The 21,716-nt window shown below is 42.2% G+C and overlaps 1 protein-coding gene and 1 pseudogene across 3 annotated transcripts in view; both read left to right on the top strand.

The window, feature by feature from the left end:
* Window positions 1–21,716, top strand: part of LYPD6 (LY6/PLAUR domain containing 6) — a 184,236-nt gene that overhangs the window by 14,455 nt on the left and 148,065 nt on the right. The gene's annotated exons all lie outside the window — the stretch shown is intronic.
* LOC108534029 (protein FAM8A1 pseudogene) lies at window positions 14,688–15,895 on the top strand (annotated as a pseudogene).

Here is a 21,716-nt window from a genome sequence, read left to right as displayed (position 1 = left end):
TGGTAGGTGATAAGACTTGTGATCTCTATTAAAAAATGATGCTAATTTTTAGCCCAATAAACCAGAGTCAATGAGGAAACTGTAGGTGAATACATTAGAGAGAAACAGAGACTATCTTCTTGTTCCCTAATTTAGATGACAGCCATTTGTATTCAGATAAATTAAGTCCTGGTGCTGTCACTTGATGGATCACCAAAAATCCTCTCGAGTGGTGACTTTCGTGCCTCCAATCCTGCAATTACTTTAAGACTCATATGGGCTACTCCTGTGGGGAGGGGAAGTACTACTAGTGAGACCCCTAACTCAGCCACTGTCACTCTACTTTCAGCTGCTTTATATATAGTGGTTTCACTGCTTTAAAAATGTTCTCCAAAATCACTGTACTAGATGAATCAAGAAAAGAAAACATGCACCCACCTTTAAGGATTTCTAGTTCAGCCAACCCAGACCTGTCACATCATGCTATTTTCTGCTAGGTCTGAGTGGAGTGATGTGTGAATTGTCCCCCGAGTTAAAAGCCAAGAAAACCACATGCTTTTCTAAAGACCTTTCTTTCTGCCTTCTCCCTACTTTTTATTTCTTGCCATCCTTTTGTGCACCAGTTATGCTATATATTTTCTTTTTATGCTTTTATGGCTGCTGGGGTTACTTTTGGAGGGATACCATAAGACAGCGAAAAAATTAATGCATCAGGGGACTTCAAGCAGAAAAATCCATCTGACCTGGTGACAGTTGGTAAGCATTAGAGAAAATCTCATTTACTTGAGAACCATAACTTTGGCAATTTCATTTCGGCTTACTTCACTGCCCTTCCCAAAGCTCTGGTACAATCAAAGAGGAGGAAAAAGCAACTTTGCTGAACTCGGTCACAGAGAGAACTTTGAAGCCCACTGCAAGACTGTCCAGGAGAAAGGAACTGTAAGAAAAATATCTCATGGTTGTTGGTCTAAATCTGACTTCCTGATGCTCTGTTCCATTTTAATGAAAATTTTAAGCTGTGTCCCAGATTTTCCTTTTTAGCTGATGGATGGGGAGTATTGCTCCATAAGAAGGCACAAATTCTTTCTGCCTTTTTCTGCTTTCAGTTGCTTTATTGGGTGCTTTATCTCAACCACTTACAATTGTTTTATGATGAAGGCTATCTTCCAGTTCATCTTGAAATGGAATGTGCTATTATAATGGGTTGGGCCGAGGAAGAATGTCTTTCTCAAGAGAGGAAAAGTGGAATTTGTCAGTGATACAAACCAGACAGGAAGGGAAGGAAGGAAACTCCAGTTATTCACAAAAGGGTACCAGGATGATGAAAAGTAAGCCCGACAGATTCCATCAGTGACTGGGATCATCAGCCCACAATTCAGTGATCTTGTCAACTAATCACAGGGCAGATACAACTTGGGGCCTGCTCTGGGCTGTGTACTGTTCTGTGCTTTGAAGATAGTGACAGGCAGTAAGGGTTTCATCAGGCAGAGTCATGAAGCCTCTCTCTGGGGAAGACCTTTGACCTGGCTCCTGTTTTTGTATCCTTAGTTTTCCACCTACTCCAAATTTGACTCTTCTGAACATGCCTGAGGAATGGTTCCATCCTTCTTAATCTAATTAGTCCAATCAAAGATGCAAATTGGAAACTAAAATAATTCCCTAAGAGAAAGTTCATTTTATCCTCACTCTCCTATGATGTCCCTATCTCTCTGGGGTGTTGCATTTTTCTGACTAGCTTACTAAGAGTGACTTTAAAAAAATGGATTTTATAACCAAAAAGTCTAATATTTTGTAGTGCCTCTGAGGTAACATCTAATTCAGAAGGAAAGAAACTAAGAAATAATCCAATTTTGTTTTATTTTTGATGTGTGATTTAAACCTGAGTCAACCAATTATTGATCATTTAATTAGGTATTTATGCCTATGTTAGTCATTATAGCATGCCAAAGAGTTTCAACACTCTTTGTCCACAAGAAGTTTAAAATTTAGTTGGGGAAACAAAATAATCTCAAATAGCAATTAGTGAGAAGACAATGTGATAATTAACTATATTTTATATTGACAAAACAAAGTGCTAAAGAATCAAGTCCAGAGAACAAAGTGGGGTAGAATGAGGTGTTAATTGCATAGTATAGATTAGAAATGAAGAAGCAGTTGCAGAGAGATGATTAGGGCACAGCTTTGTTAGGTAACTATGGAGGAGGCAGCTCTTAGGCAGCATTTTAAAAATCTTGTTCTTGATTGTATTGCATTGTTTTGGGACCACTTCATGATTGTTGATATCAGATCCTATTAGTTACTCTAGTGTCAGGGAAGAAAAAGAATATACCAATACAGCTATGATGTGTTAGGCTGAATTTGAGGGCGATGGGGAAGGGTTACCATGGGGAAAGGGGTGCTAATTTAAGCTTTTACCTGGTAGCTTTTATCCCACTGACTAAACTCATTCTTCTCTCCTAAAAATGTTTTCTAACTTTTCCTAAAATGTCTAACAATGTTCATGGAGACTAATGACGGAGCTTTTAAAGACAGTAGATTCCATTACATGATTTCATTTACCATCAATCCTGTTACTATTTTATGTGGCATAGTGGTTGGGTCCTCATGTCACGCACTCTAAACCCTGAGGTGTGTCAGCATTTTCTTGTAATGAAGATCCTGCTTCAGCTGCGTTGCACTCCTTTTATTGGGGAAGCTGAAGGAGATGACAAGATGAGTGATATTGTGTGAGGAGACCTCTTGTGCTCTTCTGCAGAGGTCACATTGGTTAATGCCTAATGCTACCTACAAAACACCAAGGGCTTATCTCCTATACTTGTCCTTTCTTACACTATCTCATCTTATTCCTGTGGGTATCTATTCCAGCAGAGGCTTCCTGGTAAGCTTGGGTTTATTACAAAGGATCCAATGGGTTTTCTGTAAAAGTCATAATTAATCTTACATTTCCAATTTGTGAACTGGTTGGAAACAACGTTGCTTACTTGCTTTTATTTATCTGAAACTGTTGAAACACATGCAGCTGATTTGATGAGCTGCCAGGGACCACCAGTGTTCTTTGGACCACACTATAAAAAACACTGCTTTAGGACCATTGAGAGAACGGGCTACATTGTCTGAAAAGAGAACAAGATGGGGACTTGGTGCTGTTTAGGTGGAAGAGGAAAGGGGCCTAAATAGGAAAAACAAACTGTTTTTATCTAATGTCACAACACATCTGATACCAAATGTGGGGACAGGGCATTCCCACACCAACCAGTACTCCAACTCTCCAGGCGCCAATTGTGCCCTACAATTTAATTATGACACTAAACTACCTGGAGTTAGTGCAGATCCCACAGGTTAAGTGGTCACTTTCACAAGACTGTCCTCCAGCTTGGATGCAAATTACAAGTAGTGAGTCCCAGGTTACCGACGCTTCTGTCCAACTTGGCTACAAACCGAGGGTTTTCATGACTGCCTCCTCAGGTTTGATCATTTGCTATAATGGCTTTGAATTCAGGGAAACATTTACTTGTATTTACTGATTTATTATAAAGAATATAACCAAGGATACAAGAGAACAGCCAGATGAAGAGATACAGAGAGTGAGATCTGGAAGGGTCCCAAGCCCGGGGGCTTCTGTCCTGTGAAATTGGGATGCATCACCCTTCCTGCACATGGACACGTTCGTCAACCTGGAAGCTCTCTGAATGCCACACTTTAGGGAATTTTAGAGAGGCATAACTGACCATTACCTCAATCTCTAGCCCCTTTTCCCTTCCTGAAGAATGGGGAGTAGGACTGAAAGTTCCAAGCTCTAACCATGGCTATGGGGGGGGGGGTACCAGTTCCCATCCTGAAGCTAGCCAGAAGCCTATCCAAAGTTGCCTCATTAGAACACAAGACACTTTTATCCTCCCCAGGAAATTCTAAGGGATTTAGGCCACTCTGTGTCAGGAACCAGGATCAAAGACCACATTATACAAAAGATGTTTCTAAAACTTCTAGCACTTAGGAAATTACAAGGGTTTTAGGAGCTCTATGGCAGGAACCAGGGGCAGAGACCAAGTATATTAGATTTTATTATGTTACAGGGTCTGACCCTGGAGTATGGTAGTTTTCTTGCAACTGGGCAAAGCGATGAGGTCACTGCATTACAATATTCTAGAGATGGTAGAATCTCAGATAGAAATGACTCTGTGAAACTGGCAGCCAAGCAGCATAGACTTGGAGGTCCCAGCAAAGATTTCCTTAGCTGAGCTTAGTGGGAGTGTGGAAAAGTGTTGGAGGGACTGTATGCAATGCTAGTTGTCGGTATACCCTTAAAGGCCTGAGAAATAAGAGAAAATAGCTCCACCTTAACTCGGTTATCTTCCATTTTTCATGGCAATGTAAGATTGAGGTTCTTGTAAGATTAAAAGTGTCAACTACTCCCTGATAGTCAATCTTCCCATCAACCTTGGTAAAGGGGTGTAGGAAGCAGATTTCTTTTATTTACAAAAATTAAGACATGCAAATGTCATTGCATTCCAGAAGCTATGGGGCAATTCAGATCTGTTAAGTCTTCGGGGCTCCTGGAGGCTGTGGCGGCAGTGCAGGCCCAGAGCGAGGGAGGGACAGGCCCTGTGGAGGCCCCTTGGCCGTCAGTCCATCTCAGGCCCATTGGCTGCCCCTTCCCTCCCTGCTGGCAGTCCCCAGCCGCTGCAGCCCACTGGGAGTCCTGCTAAGAGAAGCTGAGAAAGGGGGTCCTGGGGAAGCGTTCCCAGTGCTCCTGAGGAAAGCCGCGACAGGATGGCTGCCCCCAGTGGGAAATGGAGGCCGAGTCTCTCTGCTCTCAGGAGGCCAGGCCACTGTCTTTCTAATCCAATCATCTGGCTCTCAGCCCTCACCATCATGGCCGCTCTCACCAGGCCTACTGCCCACACAGAATGTGGTGTTCCAGGGAGCTGGATCCTGGCAGTCCCAGTGGCGTTTTTGGAAAGAGCAGGGTGGAGGTCACGGAGCACTTTCTTAATGCATCTGTGAAGGGCCAGGATTCCGCAGCAGGTGCTCATCCCAGCAGCTTCAGGCTTTCGGTTGTTGCCTTTACATCTGTGACAAATGACGTGGCCAGACACAGGGTAATGTCTGAAGAAACCTCTGTAGAGGAGCAGGATGCATGGGGCATGCTGCAGCTCACACAGCAGCTGCCAAGCACATGGGAGCCTGCACCCACCCAGTTTGGCCAAAGAAGCCTCCATACTCTCCGTGAAAAAGATTTCCAGAAGCTGTTGTGTCAAAGTCCCGAAATACACAAACTCACAGAAAAAACAAACAAACAAAAAACACCAACACTAAAGTCTGATTTGAAAACTAGGGTCAAATTCTGCAGAAACATTCACTTGGCAAGCAAACATCCTAATAGCCACATCTGTAGGTCCTATCCATCATGCCAGGGAAAATGCCCCATTCACAAGTCCTCAGCTTCTGCTTCTAATTTCAGGGTTTGCTCTATAGTTAAAGGTAGAAGGTATGTTACTCACTTATTCTTATTCACAGATCTGAATATGGAGGTCAAGAGGGGAAAGTGACATGTCATAGGTCAGAGTAGAGTCAACAAGAAAATAAGACAAACAATAACTGAGCCCCTAGTGTATACTGGGCATTGGTGAGCTGCTGGAGAAAACATAGTTCCTTCCTCAAGGAGCTCCATCCCCTTTGCAGGCAGGACCAGGCTTCCCTGCAGCAGAAGGAAGCTTGAAAATAGGGTAATGAGGTTGAGCAGGGAGGGGCCACCACACTGCCCTGAGAGGATCTTGTATGAACACAGAGCTGTGGCATGGCCCCGCTTTGACCCTCTGACTGTGTTGTGGGGTCAGGTAGGGGCTGGAGTGGCCTCCTGCTTAAGATGGAATAACAAGGAGCAGATTTACCCTCCCACCTGAAACAACTAAAATCTTGAACAAAGTATGTGAAGCAAACATGTTCAGGACATTGGACATTAGGCAATGAAGGCCAGTGATATCTGAGAGACAGGAAACAAATGAGGTGAGCCCTATAAGTGCCCCCAACTTATTGCCTAGAAACAGTTTCCCAGTGTGGTCCAGGGAGGGTAATTTCCAAGGATTTGAAAAATACGTGACAAACCTATACATTATCTATGGATCAAAACAGAATTTGAAATGAGAACTAAAAAGCATTTTGAACTGAAAGAGAATGAAAATATAAGATATCAGTATTTGTGGGATTCCATTAAAGCAGTGCATAGGAGGAAGTTTACAGCACTAATCCCCTATATTAGAAGAAAGGTCTCAAATAAATTACTTCAGTTTCCACCCAAGAAACTAGACAAACAGGAGAGAATTAAACCCAAAATGAGCATAAAAAAAGGGTTGGGCTTTATTATAACAACAACTAACGGTGTGACCTGGGCAAGTATTGTTCTCTCTGGTTCTGCCTGATTTCATCACTTGAAAAATGAGGATTATAAACAGCATTAGTGTTTTCCAAGTTATGGGCCTGCTGCACAAGAATCATAAGGGAGTTTGTCAGAAATGCTAATTTCTAAGCCCTGCCCCAGATCTAGGGAATCAAAATTTCTGAGTAGGGCCTGAGAACCTTTCTCTCTCCCCTTCTCTCTCTCTCTCTCTCTCACACACACACACACACACATTATATATATGTTACATATATGGATATATATCTGATATATATAAAATATATGTTGGAGACAGGGTCTCACTCTGAGGCCCAGGCTGGAGTGCAGTGGCACAAACATGGCTCACCACAGCCTCAACCTCCTGGGCTCAAACAATCCTCCTGCCTCGGTCTCCCCAAGTAGCTGGGACCACAGGTACTGGCAACTTCCCTTGGTTAATTTTTTTTTTTTTTGGTAGAGATGGGATCTCTCCATGTTATCCAAGCTAGTCTCAAATATCTGGGCTCAAGTAATCTTCCCACCTTGGCCTCACAAAGTGCTGAATTTATAGGCATTAAGCCACCAAGCCCAGCCTGAGAAGCTATGTATTTAAATACAGTAGTATTGGAATGTTCTAAGAGAGAAAGTGTCCTCCTTCTTGGTGGCATTCTGTTCAGTGACATGACTTCTGAGGAGATGCAAGGTAGGAAGTCTCAGCTCTGAACAGGAGGGGTCTCAGCTTTAGTATAACCTCTGCCTACCTGTAACTCAAGCAGCTCAGTCATCATGGAAGACCATAAGACCCTAGACATGAGGATAGTAACAATGACCAGGACAGACTAACCATAGGGATCATTCATTCATCTTATAATGTTAGGTAAGCCTCATAGATGTATCGTTCCTTCCGAGGTAGGGGAAGGAGTCTGATTATTACATAGGCTGCTTCCCAGCTCTTCCAACAATGTAGGCACTGATGATATGATTTACTATTTCATTTCTGCCTATTTATGTTCCATAATTTATTTCTTTAATGTACAAATGCCTTTATTATGTCTTTGAACCACGTCAACAAATTTATTCTGGCCTATTTTCAGGCTATTCTCTAAAATAAATTTTATCTGGGTGAATTACTCTTTCTGAATTATACTACCAAGTCTTGTTCCTTGGCTGTCCTTTGAGAAATTAGACTTCTTCATGTGTTTTGGAACTTTGGTTTGCAGGCTCGTTTTGAGCATCCCTTTCAAACTTTTCCCTCCCGAAGAATTTGGTGGTTTTCTTTACCTAGCCCAGCTCTTTTACTCCTAAACCAGAATCAGGTTTACAATCCAGCTTGGGATGTACTGCCCCTAGGGGACATTGTGGAGTATGGCAGATCCATTACCGAGTGCGTGGTGCTTGCTGGCTCAGTTCCTGGGAGTCACACTTCGTCTTCGCCCTTTGTCTCTTCAGGCTTGCAGCTTCATCTGAAGCCATAGTCATAATAGAGCAGCAAGCCTTGTTCGCCTCTGGCATCACATAGGAAGCCTGGCTCTGCTCCAGGTCTCACTCACATTCAAAACTCCTTTTCCCATAGGGACCAAACTCTCAGTCACTAGTGTCTACTTCCAGAGCCCAGATAACCCACGATTTATGGGATTTTTTTTGTTTCTGGTCCACAGAGATGTTTATCTTGAACTAGAGCCTAGTTAGATTTTCCTGCTTTTTTTTTTTTTCTTTTTAAAAAATATTTCATCTGTCATTGCTATGTGTTCACAGAAGAAAGGTGAATTCACTGGCTTTTGATCATTATAAAAATCTGAATTAATTCATTTGAAAATGGTAAATAAATGACATTTCTTTCAAGTACAAGTCTCTGGAGTGAGATCCACATCCTCTACAATAACATAAGAAATCCTTGTGGAAGACACCTCTGATTAACTCCTATTTATTCCTCCACTTGACAGAGCGTGAGCATTGATATCTTCTATTAATACTGTGGTATGTTGTACAAGTTGGTACTTGTTGATTTGCTAGAAATGTTATGTGTGTGCATGCACCATTCTCCAAATAATCTGCCAACTGCTTAAAAGCAGGGACCATGACTTGTCATTAAAGTATTCCCTAAATGACATATTTTCTGGTAGCCACACACAGTAAGCTTCAATGTAAATATCAATTATCTGATTGATTTACTCCAGGTATCCCAAACTTTCTTAATTACTTAATCAAGTATACCATAATGATTAATAAAAATATATCCAAAGGTACAGTTGAAATAAAAAAATGGACAACTATATACAACATACAAATGTGTACACATATTTGACACTTTCATGGGGGGATTTCCTTGCTATGTGCTTCGAGAGTTAGTGCCTATTGACCTTCAACTTGGAAAACATAATACAGTTATCTACAATCCATTTTGCATTTATATGGAGAGAGAAAATTTCCCCATGAAAGGGGCCTCCAGCCTTGCCTATCAGGAAGTCAGCTACCTGTGACCAGATAGCCTGAGTACATTTTTTCTGGGAGCAGGTGTTAACCCACCCCCACGAGTTAAGAGCCTGCAGGGCCCCTACCTTTGGGAGATAAAGAGGCAGTCTGTGTGGGGTCCCTTCTCCTCCACAGAGCCATTTGTTCCTGGGGTTACACCCCCTGCAGGAATCTTTCAATGCTCTTTAAATCGTGGGCATGCACAATGCACCTGACCTTGTTCAAAGACAGGGGCTGCACTGCCCCAGGCAAAGACTGAAGAAATCCAACAAAATACATCTTACCAGGCTTTCTCTACTCTGTTGCATGGAAAGGCTCCTGTGTCTGCTGACCAAAATACTTACTAGTTTTCCCTTTTTTCTTTTCACTCCAATAACTTAATTAATGCACACCATCAGTTGTTCATAATTCAGCAATAAGAATTTTTCCTTTGATAAGATGCAGCCAGTGGGAAAAACACAAAACTTTGTATCCTCTGTATTTTAGATCATTTATTTACTTCTAAGAAGAATGTTTTTTTGGCGTGTGTGCCCACCATGGAATCAGGAATGGACTTTGTGCAAAGCATGTTTTATCCTGTAGAAAGAATAAAACACTTTGGAGGGTGGCATTTACTCAAAGGGAACAGATGCCTGCAGGGTGTTCTCATGGTGGGGGTGGCTGGTGACAAGGTGTGACATCTGCAGAAGAAATACAGGCAAGCACTTTAGCCCCCAAGTACTTCCCAGTAGAGAGTGGGCTTACTCACAACACAATAGTCGAAATCTGGCTCATGCTTGATAAGCAATTCACTCAGAACTTTACCCACCCAATGGTACCTGCATTTTAACTATAGGAAAAAGGACTTGAAATTTGTGGGAGGCTACCACTTCCACCACATACTCATGCACACACGTGCAGTTACTTGCTGAGAGTAGCAAAGACGATACAGGAATTCACTGTAAGAGGTGTGTCCATGTATCTGTATGAGATTATGAGGGATACTTAACAAAAATGGAATTTGTGGCCAGGTGTGGTGGCTCATGCCTGTAATCCCAGTGCTTTGGGAGGCCAAGGCGGACGGATCACGAGGTCAGGAGATCGAGACCATCCTGGCTAACATGGTGAAACCCCATCTCTACTAAAAATACAAAAAAATTAGCTGGGCATAGTGGCAGGTGCCTGTAGTCCCAGCTACTCAGGAGGCTGAGGCAGGAGAATGGCGTGAACCCAGGAGGCGCAGCTTGCAGTGACCTGAGATGGCGCCACTGTACTCCAGCCTGGGTGACAGAGCAAGACTCCATCTCAAAAAACAAACAAACAAACAAAAACAAAAACACAAAACAAAAAAACCCTGGAATTTGCTAAGTGATTGAAAGGTTATCCTTACACTCCAGGTTTCTTTTCAAGTTTCAGCTTAGGCTTACAAAGACAAACTAGATAGTTCCTGAATTCCTAAAACCCTGTGAAATGGACTGGTTGGAATGGGAAGTTTATAACATGATACTTTTAGATTGGAAGGCCCAGTAAGGTGAGGATCTTGAAGTACTCACTCCATGAGAAGCTGTTATTCTCAAAATGAAAACAGTTTAAATAGGTGCACAGGAGCAAGTATTTATGGAGCAAAGAGGTAGGCTAATTTTTGCTTGGTCTCAATCATATTTAACATAGGGAGAGAAAAGTATGCCTGATCCCAGAAATGGCTAGCACAATACAGGGGAATTCTATTGGTTTCAATTCTTGGGATTGGGAGGGACCTCAGGAAGATGGCATAATAGCATTCTCCAGGTCCATCTCCCTGCAGAAACATCAATTTGAACAAGTATCTATGCATGAAAATACCCTCACAAGAGCTAAGGAAACCAGGTGAGAAAATACAGTACCTGGGCATAGTGATTACTGGGACTCATGAGGAAAAAATCATTTTAAAGTTTATTCCTGATTTTTTCTTTCTTTGTCCAACTTAGATAACATGGTCAGTCACTTGAATGATGATCTTACTATCATAAACACTTCCTTAACTACTGTCCTGTTGTACTAGCCCCCAGAGTGCTAAACATGCAGTTTCTAAACCGCAGTTACTTTTGCACCAACCTAATACAACTTGTAATGAAGATTGTTTTTCATATCTGATTCCAACTATCTGTTGGTGGTGGCTTTGATCACCAGTGTACAGAGAAACAAGCTGGACTCAGAAGAAACAAGTGCATGAGTGGCTCACCCTGTCTATTATGGATAGAAGTGGAGAGCAGTGAGAGGTTCAACTTTATACTTAAGTCTCAAATGTCTATCTCTTTTGTCACTATTGAACTTTGGACCTGCATATTCAACTGCCCACTGGGTAATCTTATCTGGATACCCCAACTACCTCAATCTGCACATGCCTAAAATTAAAATAAAAGTGGGTTAACTGATCCATCAAATTGGCCTCATGATCCCTATGAGCACTGTGTCCTAGGCAGCCATTACGACATTTCAGATTAGTACTCAATTCAGAATAAACCTTCTTTGCCATCTGACTAAGGAAATTTGCTCTGATGGCAGAATTATAGGCATCCGCAATGGGGGTAAAGGAAAAAGTTGATGGGATGGTGGAAACACAGTGTCTTAAAATCTTACCCATTTCACCTTTCCTGGCTCTGAGTACAGAAATAAGATCACAGGGAAAAATTCAAACTATACTCGATCTCAAGTGCAATGATAGAAACTGGAAAAAATAAAGGTAATAAAACTTTTAGACTTTCTTTACAATATCCTATTTAGCTTATATATATCTGCCCATCTCCCTTAACTTCCTCACCTTAACCCCCAATATTTTTATTATCAGATGGTCATTAGGACAAAAGCTTATTTAGCTGAAGAATTACAGTGTCAATCCCATGTAGGATGGTCTACGTGTTTATGCAAAAGTGCTCTGTGACAGAAACAAGGTATAAAACTCATTGATGTCTTAAAGCAACTAAGGGGTCTCTACTGGTAGCCAGGATTACTGTTTCCTAGTAGAAAAACTGGTAGAGAAAATTGAGTTCTTATAATAAATTCCATAACAGCAGCTTAGCTGTAAATGATTTTTTAAAAGTCACTTGACTGTGCAAACTGGTTAGAGCGGAAATATTTTAATGATATTTCAAGAGCTTAATGTCAACCATCAGTGTCTAATAAATGAAAATTACTTTTAGTGATACATCTGGAAATATGATGGTTTTTTGAGCCAAAGTCTCTCAAGCTTTGCATAGAATCTGAATTTTATTTTACTCGGTGCCTGTTATATAAACTTCTTATCTTTGTTAGAGAAAAAGAAGATAAATTAGACACTACTTGGGATATTGAAAAATGAATAAAATGTTAAGACATGTTAAATTTATTGTTGGCTCATTAAGAGAAAGAACGAAAGTCAATAATTTATTTAAGAAAAACAATTTTACTTAAAGAAAGGGCAATATTTTAATAAGCAGAAATAGGAGAGGGAGTATATTTTCAAATGAAAGCAGCATCACTGGAATGAAAAATGTAATGTGCCAAAGTCGCTACTTTGAAGGGGAGCATGCTCATCTGAATGCAAAATTTTGTTATATTCCTATAAAACCCTAACTTTATTTTCATTCTTATCTGTTTAATCATTTAACTAATATTTATCGAATACCCACTCTGTGTAATGGTGTTGTGGGAGGAAATTGTGATATTTGTGAATAAGATAGTCACAGTTTCTCTTTTCACAAAGCCTACATTTAGTGGAATTTTCATTAATTGACTGCTTTACACACTCATTATATTAGGTAAGATAAGGTATAGCTGTGTCTGGCATGAAATCTGAAATGACACTAATTTAAACAATTGCCTAATGGAAATATAAATCTTTGGAACTCAAAGAGTGGCTCCATCATTATGAAAAACCTTGAGTCCTTTTATCTTGTTGCTCTGCCATTCTTAATCAGTGTATGTATTTAGTCTTTGGAGTCTATTTCCTTTCACCTAGCGTAATGCAGCTGAGATATGTAATGTTATTTATATCAATAGTCTGTTCTTTTTATGATTGGGTAGTATTTCATTCTATGCATGTACTGCAGTTTGCTGATGTATTCTCCAGCTGAGAGAATTTTGGTTTCAAAATTTTGGTGATAAAATTGCTATAAGTATTTGTTTACAGTTTTTTTGTGTGTAAACATAGGCCTTTTATTCCACTTGGGTAAATACAGAGATACCTTGGAGATACTGTGGGTTTGGTTCTAGACCACCTCAATAAATCAAATATCACAACAAAGCAAGTCACACAAATTTTTTTGTTTCCCAGTACATACAAAAGTTATGTTTACACTATATGGTAGTCTATTAAGTGTGCAATAGCATTATGTCTAAAAAAGGACATACTTTAATTTAAAAATACTTTATTGCTAAAAATTGCTAACAATCATCTGAACCTTCAGCAAGACGTAATCTTTTTGCTGGTGGAGGGTCTTGTGTCAATGTTGATGGCTACTGACTGATCAGAGTGGTTGTTGCTGAAGGTTGGGGTGGCTGTGGCAATTTCTTAAGACAACAATAAAGTTTGTCAGATGGATTGAGTCTTCCCTTCACAAAAGATTTCTTGGTAGCACATGATGATATTTGATAGCATTTTACTCACAGTCAGTCCTCTAAAACTCTACTGCTGCTTTATCTACTACGTTTCTGAACTATTCTAACTCTTTGTTGTCAGTTCAACAATGTTCATAGAATCTTCACCAGGAGTGGATTCCATCTCACAAAACCACTTTCTTTGCTCATGCATAAGAAGTAGCTCCTTATATGTAAAAGTTTTATCATGACATTGCAGCAATTCAGTCACATCTTCAGGCTGCACTTCTAATTCTCTTGCTATTTTCACCACATCAGCAGTTACTTCCTCCACTGAAGTCCTGAACCCCTCAAAGTCGTACATGAGGGTTGGAATAACTTCCAAACTGCTGTTAATGCTGCTATTTTGACCTCCTCCCATGAGTCACAAATATTCTTCATGGCATCTAGAATGGTGAACCCTTTCAGAAGACTTTCAATTGACTTTGCCCAGATCCATCAGAGGAACACTATCAAAGGCAGCTATAGCCTTACAAAATGTATTACTTGAATAATAAGACTTGAAAGTCAAAATGATTTGTTGGGAGAACAGCTGAGTGTTGGGAGAGAAGCTGAGGCAGGGCTTGCATGTCTGCTAGACTTGCTGGCTCCTTGCTTCTAGCACTCCCATTACTCAAGCAGCCATATGTTTTTTCATTCACTTGATACACTGTTTCCTTTCACCCCCCACATCCTCACCACCTGTTTGTTTGTTTGAGCACCAATAAATAGCATGGGCTCCCAGAGCTCGGGGCCTTTGCAGCCTCCACACTCGCGATGGCCCCCTGGTCCCACTTTCTCTCCCAAACTGTCTTTTTCTCATTCCTTTGACTCCACTGGACTTCTTCACCCCCATGACCTGGTGTTGGGTCTGATCACCCCAACATTCCTGGCTGCCGAACATGGGGTGACAAAGATCCCAGTGAAAGAATGCCAGAGCATGTGAAAGTGAAGGATACATCATCAAAGGATACCTGAGGACGTCTGAAAAAAGCTCGGTGGGAAAGCTGAGCACTCAGAAGAGCCAGGGTAACAATGAGACAAAGTGAAAGCAGACATTCTGCTTACTTAAGTTTTTTTAAAGCGTTTGTTATGAAGTTGGGGAGTAAAAGTTAGTACTCAGAGTTCGTTATCACTTTTTAGTACAGTAAAGCAGTTTTGCCCATGATTCCTGGAACAGAGGACTATGGAGTTGGATGAATGGGAGAGAATTGGAAGAGACTTTTTAAAAAAGGTGTATAAAGACCAAGCAATGACAGGTACCACGGAGGGTGCTGCTGAGGCAATGATGGCAGAGGGACCCAAGGAAGCCAGAGGCTGCCCTCCGGGGCACGACGAGGGCATAGGGGACCACGAACTCTTCCCTTCCCTGAGTGGTTCTCCTGCTGCTGCCATCCCATGCCCCTGCAGCGGCCCCTGGGGCCACCACTGCTAACAGGTCAGAGCCACCTGGCAGGCTCAGGAGGAGCCAGGAGGCGACCTCTGGCTCCTGTGCAGGGCTGCAGGAGCAGGCAGGCTGTGAAGTGTCCGAAGCCGTTGTGCCGCAGGAGAGCCAGAGCAGCTGAGCACCTGTGGGTGCTCCTGGCAAGAGGATGAGTGGCTGCAGCAGTCCTGTTGTGGCTACCTCACCTGGCGCAGTGGCCCGGCCACCTTCCCCACCTGCTGCAGCCCCCAACCATCCCCACAGAGCTTCCCTTCATGTGGCACTGCTGTCCCCCAGGCCATGGTGCCGCCATCCCCGTGGCTGGGCTATTGCAACCCCTTCTACTTCCTGAGCCCTGGGCTGTGGGGCCTGACCCCGGGGAAGCTGCTGGCATCAACACCCCTGTTCCAGTCGTGGGCCTGAGACCCCGGGATCCTCAGGTGCAGGCATCAGTCTGGGCCACTCCAGTGAGGAAGGTAGGATCTGCAGCCCCTTCATGAAGCCCAAGTGAGACTGGGCAACAGGCAGGCAAAGAATATGTTACTCCATCATTGGGCCACAGATTTATGGCAAGGATGGTGAGTTTCTTTATTCTCTTCTTTGTAAAAGCAACCATTGTCTTCAGCATTACGCACCACAGTGGGATAAAGGATAGCTCTAAGTTTGCTATGCACCATATAATGGAAGAAATAGATGAAGACACATCAATGGAAGACTTGCAGAAAATGATGGTTGTGGCTCTTATATACAGATTATTAGTTTGTTTTTATGAGACAATTTGCATTTGGGGAGCAGGTGGAGCTACCCCAGGGAAGTTCCTGGTGGGGCTTCGAGTTGTGACATGTGATACATTAGTGCTTATTGCACTAAGTCGGGTTTTAGTGATTCCTTTCTCAAATGTTAGCATTGCAATGTCCACTATATGAGGTTTGATCAAGATTTTTTTGATTGCTTCTTTTTTTCCCTGCTTTCATCACACTGCTGTTTTTTCAACTTAATCAGTCTATGACAATGTAGCAGGAACCATTGTGGTAAAAAGAAACGGGGTCAGATGTTACCCCCCAAAGATCTGATTTCCACACACTATGATGACAAGACTAAATTATGTATCAAGGCCGTCAGTATCCCTGGATTACACTAATTGAGGATTTAGAAATTAAAGCAGTCACTCCAGTGTGATGCAGCTGACTATTCCAAAAGTATTGATTTTACTTGAATGCCAAAGAACTTTTCCAGAAGAAAAACCTATTAAATTCAAGTATTAAAATTTTTAGATCAGAAAGGCAAATGATTTTATAAACAATGGACAATACATACTTTCTTAAGATCTAACAATGACTCCCTGCTCTATGAGCTGCAGAATTGATGTTGTGTTATCAGGCAAGGAAACACATGAATCTCCTTGTACATTTTCATCAGAGCTCTGAGATGAGTAGGTGAATTGTCAATGAGTAGTAGTAGTTTTGAAATAAATCTTTTTTTTTTTTCTAAGCAGTAGGTCTCAACAGTGGGCTTACAATACTCAGCAAACCATGCTGTAAACAGATGTGCTGTCATATAGACTTCATTGTTCTATTTAAAGAGCATAGACAGAGTAGATTTAGTATAATTCTGAAGGGCCCTAGGATTTTTGGAATGGTAAATAGGGTAGCTTCACTAGCTGCATCATCCCCTAACAAGAGAGTTGGCCTGCTTTGTGAAGCTTTAAAGTCAGGCATTGACTTATCTCTAGCTATGAAATTACTAGATGGCATCTTCTTCCTATGGAAGGCTGCTTTGTCTATATTGAAAGTCCACTGTTTAGTGTAGCCACTTTCATCAATGATCTTAGCTAGATATTCTGGATAACTTGCTGCAGCTTCTCCATCAGCACTTGCTGTTTCACCTTGTGCTTTCATGTTAGGGGCATGTCTTCTTTCCTTCAACTTCATAAACCAACCTCTAGTAACATTTTTTTTTTTTTTCCCTGCAGCTTTTTCACCTCTCTCGGCCTTCATAGAAGTGAAGAGAGTTAGGGCCTTGCTCTGGATTAGGCTTCTGCTTAGGGGAATGTTTTAGCTATCTTTAATCTGAACCACTGAAACTTTCTTCATATCAGCAACAAGACTGTTTTGCTTTCTTATCATTCTTGTATTCACTGGAGTAGCGTTTTTAATTTCCTTCAAGGACTTTTCCTTTATATTTATAATCTGGCTAACTGGCACAAGAGGCCTAGCTTTGGCCTATCTCAGCTTTCGATACCTTCCTCCCTAAGCTTAATTATTTTTAGCTTTTGATTTAAAGTGGGAAACATACAACTTTTCCATTCACTGGAACACTTAGAGGGAATTGTAGGGTTATTAATGGCCTATTTTCAATACTGTTGCACCTCAGGGAATGGGGAGGCTGGAGGAAAGAGAGATGGAGAATGGCTTGTTGGTGTGTAAGTCAGAACACACACATTTATCAATTAAGCTTGCTGTCTTATTTGGGCATGGTCCATGGCCCCTCGAAACAACTACAATAGTAACAACAAAGATCACTGATCACAGGTCATCATAATGAATATAATAATAATGAAAAAGTTTGAAATATTGTGAGAATTACTAAAATGTGACACAGAGACACAAAGTGAGCACATGTTGGGAAAATGGCACTGATAGACTTGTTCAATGCAGAGGTACTTCAAACCTTCAATTTGTAAAAAAAAAAAAAAAAAAAAAAATGCAGTATCTTTGAAATGCAACGAAGTGAAGTAAAATAAAACAATATATGTCTGTATGTAGGAGTAGGATTATTGGGTTATATGGTTAGGTGTATATTGAATTTTATAAAAGTGGCAAAACTATTTTTAGTGCGGACATACCATTTTGTACCCTCACCAGTGCTGTATGAGAGTTTCAGTTGCTCTGTAGCCTCATCAACACTTGGTATTGTCAGGTGTTTGTTTGTTTTTTTTTTTTGACATTCTAATAAGTGTCTAGAAGTTATCATTGCAGTTTTAATTAGCATTTCACTAAAGACTAATGATATTGAGCATCATTTCATGTGCTGTTTGTCACCCATATATCGTCTTCAGTAAAGTGTCTGTTCAAATCTTTTGGCCATTTAAAAAAATTTGGTTGGTTTCTTATTGTTGAGTTTTGAGAGTTCTTTGTATGTATTAGCTACAAGCCCTTTGTCAAGTGTATGACTTGCAACTATTTTCTCCCAGTCTATGCTTGTCTTTTAATTCTCATAACCGAGTTGTTTGCAGAGAAAATGTTTTAACTTCTAGAAAGTCCAATTGATTTGCTTTTTGTTATGTATTGTGCTTTTGGCTTTGCATTTTCAACCTTCAATTTTATATATTAAAAGTAAAATTTCTAAAAAAAAGAATTCCTCCTAGCAATAACAGATTATCTACATATATGTAAATAATAATTACCTATATCTCCTAAATGTGAAATTAAATAAGAAGACATTAGATAATTTGTGCAGAAAAAACAAATTAGAGTTAAGAAAGATGAGACAAGGATCTAATACTTTTTAAAACACGGAACTAATGTCTTTTCGATTTTGGGTAAGAGTTGCACGTAAACACATGAAATAAAATGCCTCATGGGGTTTCAAATACCAATTCATTTACTTACCCATTTATTTTAGAATATTTACTGACACCCACTATAAACCAGGCACTGTGTTCTACATGGGGGTATATAGATTCATATGATGGGACCAAGAACTTGCAATAAATAGATAAATGGATAACACAATGTGGTAAGAAGTGTGATTAACACATGTTCAAAATGAACCAGGTTTCTTTTTGTACATGTAGTAGTGTCTTCATGCCTATCTCAGTTTGAAATTGTTCATGTGACTATTTGATCTAAAGTCTTTCTCTGCTACTCGGGTGATGAGTACACTACAATCTGACTTCACCATCATAGAATTCACCCATGTAACCAAAAACCACTTGTACTTCCAGAGCTATTTAAATAAAAATATACATTAATTTAAAAAATCAGAAAGGACTGCTTTTAAAATAATCAATAAACAAGGCTGGGCATGGTGGCTCATGTCTGTAATCCAAGCACTTTGGGAGGCCAGGAAGGGCGGACCACCTGAGGTCAGGAGTACAAGACCAGCCTGGCCAAAATGGTGAAACCCCATCTCTACTAAAAATACAAAAATTAGCTGGGCACCAACAACTCAGGAGGCTGAGACATGAGAATCGCTGGAAACTGGGAGGCAGAGGTTGCAGTGAGCCAAGATTATGCCACTGCACTCCAGCCTGGGCGACAGAGCGAGACTTTGTCTCAAAAGCAAAAACATAAACAAAACAACAACAACAAAATAATCAATAAACACATCTGTAGTGAGAGCTGGGCAGGTTGGGAAGGTGCAGGGTGAGACCAACTGTGGTAAATGTGAGCTGGCAGACTCAGCAGCAGTGAAACAGAGGATGGCACTCTGCTGTGTTGGGCAGCGGTGAGGAGAGGGCTTAAAATAAATAAAAAAATTTAAGTGCATCTCTCTCTTCGTGCACTCCAGGAGTATAAAGAAGGCGTTGCTTAATTCTGCCCCTGGCATTTTCGAAGACTTGATTTTTAAAAAGGTGGGATTTGAAGTGAATCTTGAAGCAAAGATAGGAACTCGCTGTTGAGGCAGGAGATAATTGAGAAGGAAGAGGACAGCATTCTAGCACTGTAAAATCTTAGACACGGGTGTGTGAAGGTCCATGGACAGACAGTTGTATGTGGAGTAGAACCATCCTGCCTGCATAAGTGTGAGGACAGAAGACGAGACCAATGTGGAAGGCTGGGAACAGACTGGGAAGGAAACGCCTTGCCAACCAGGCTCTATTTGAACTTCCTAAAAGTGGGGTTGGGGGACTGAAGAATTTTAAGCTTGAAAGTGACATGATTACATTAGTGATTCTCGAATAGAGAGGGCAGCGTGTGGCCGACTGGAGAGCAGAGCAGTGAAAGCCTGTTGCTGAAGCGCTGGTAAGGCATGATGAGGTCTGGCAATGAAATAGAGATGCTGGGAGGGATGGATCTGGAAGTCATCCTAGGAGACAGAAACACAGGACTGGGCGATTGATAAGATGTGAAGGGAACAGCAGAAGGAAGATTTAACATTTTCGCTCTTCTGATGCCTGAGGAGTGTTGCATGTTGGTGGTAGTCAACATATTTTTTAAAATTTTTTTATTAATATTAATGTTCTTCAGAAGATACCATAAAGTAGAAAGAACAAGAAAACCATCCATTATCCCAACACGCAGAGATAACCACTGCAGACATTTCATATGCATATATTTCTAGCCTTCTTTGAAAATATATTTCTGAAAAGAGATCCTAAGGGTTCCATCTCTACCAGGAACTCGGCTCTCATAAATTGCATTAATACGTTGAGCTTCACTTTGAGCCCAGATATGAGTATTTTCACTAAACTATACAGCGATTTTTTTTTTTTTTTTAATAAAGTGAATAAGTACATGGACTGGAACTGCCAACTGGAAACTAAATGAGTGTCAGCAGTGACAACCGGGACATGCCCTCATTAGTAGATGCTAACCCGCAGAGGTAACCTGCCTAGACACGGAGGGACATTTCCAATTTCAGGCTGATTAATTCACATTCAATTCATTCACCCCGCTGAGCCCTGCAGGAAGACAGCGCGGCAGCGATCTCCACCTTGAGGTGGCGCTATTTTTTGCCTACTTGAACCCTGAGCTTGGGCAAGCCTGTGCACATACACTAAGAGAAAAACTTTCTGAGGTGTACCAGCTGTCGATCAAAAACAGGTTATCCTAGGCCCTTCCAAACAGAGGGACCGGGGAAGGAAGTTTAAAAAAAGAATAAGAATGTTTTTATGTCGAGATGGATAGATTATTTGGAAGATCGGAGGCAGGGTGGTTCAGGAGAGGCCTGAGAAAATGCTCCAGGGGTAGAAAATCCAAGGAGAAGGTGAAGGGGTCTCAAGGATGGACAAATAGCCACAGGGCGGGCCGCCCTCACGAAGGTAGACTTGCAAGCCAAGTTCAGGGCGGCGGTGGGGAGGCTGGTTCCGAACTCCCCCGCATACCCGCGGAGTCCTTCCTCCAGATCTTCCCGGGGACCTTCCCTGGTCACCCCGGCTCCCCGCTGGGTCCCCGCGTTGCTCTGAGAGTAGGACTATGTCCCACTTTCACTCTAAGACTCTAGATCGAAACGTCCAGGGGGGTCAGACAGGATTTACAACAAGGAAGAGAAAAACCAATACGTCCCAAGAGGGCTGCAGGGGCTTTACCTGGAGAAAGGCTTGGGCAGAGGGTGGCAGTATTATGCCCTGGACTTTTTTTCACCAAAACCCATAACCGGATTCCCACTTCCAAAGACCTGCCTTCCTGGCTCTTCCCACCGTCTCCCTTCTCCGCCCAGCAGCCTGGGTGTTTTACTGCAAACGTCAAGTGGTCTCTGCCTGCCCTGGGTTAGGAGCTTCAATTGCTCTTGAGCTCTGCGGTCCGCCGGATTTCGCGGGGCCCAGGGGATGGCGGGGGTCATTTCACACTGCCGGGCCTCCTGCCACGCACGCAACCGCCTGGCTGGCGGCCAGGGAGAGGCGCAGGGGGTCGCGCACAGGAAGGAATCGGTGCACCCTCAGCAAACACTGCTCGCTTCCAACGCTCACTGGGAACAGGCTTCCCAGGCAGGTCCCAAATCTCTCCAGTTCCGCTCGCCCTGCGGGCGGGAGCGCGGCGCCCCGGTGCCCCACCTGCGCGGGGCGGTCGGCTCCCGCGGGCCAGAGTTTGCAGACTTGGCGCTCAGGCCGATTCTCCTGGAGTTGGGTCGCGCGCGCCGGGCCAATGAGCGCGCCCCGCGGAGGGCTCCGCTCCCCCCGCACGCGCTGATTGGTCCCGCGGCCCTCGAGGCCGGGCCGGCCGCGGCTGC

Source organism: Rhinopithecus bieti, unplaced genomic scaffold, assembly GCF_001698545.2.
Source record: "Rhinopithecus bieti isolate Rb0 unplaced genomic scaffold, ASM169854v2 scaffold_11587, whole genome shotgun sequence".
Taxonomy (NCBI): domain Eukaryota; kingdom Metazoa; phylum Chordata; class Mammalia; order Primates; family Cercopithecidae; genus Rhinopithecus; species Rhinopithecus bieti.
This window is presented reverse-complemented; position numbering and strand designations above follow the sequence as displayed.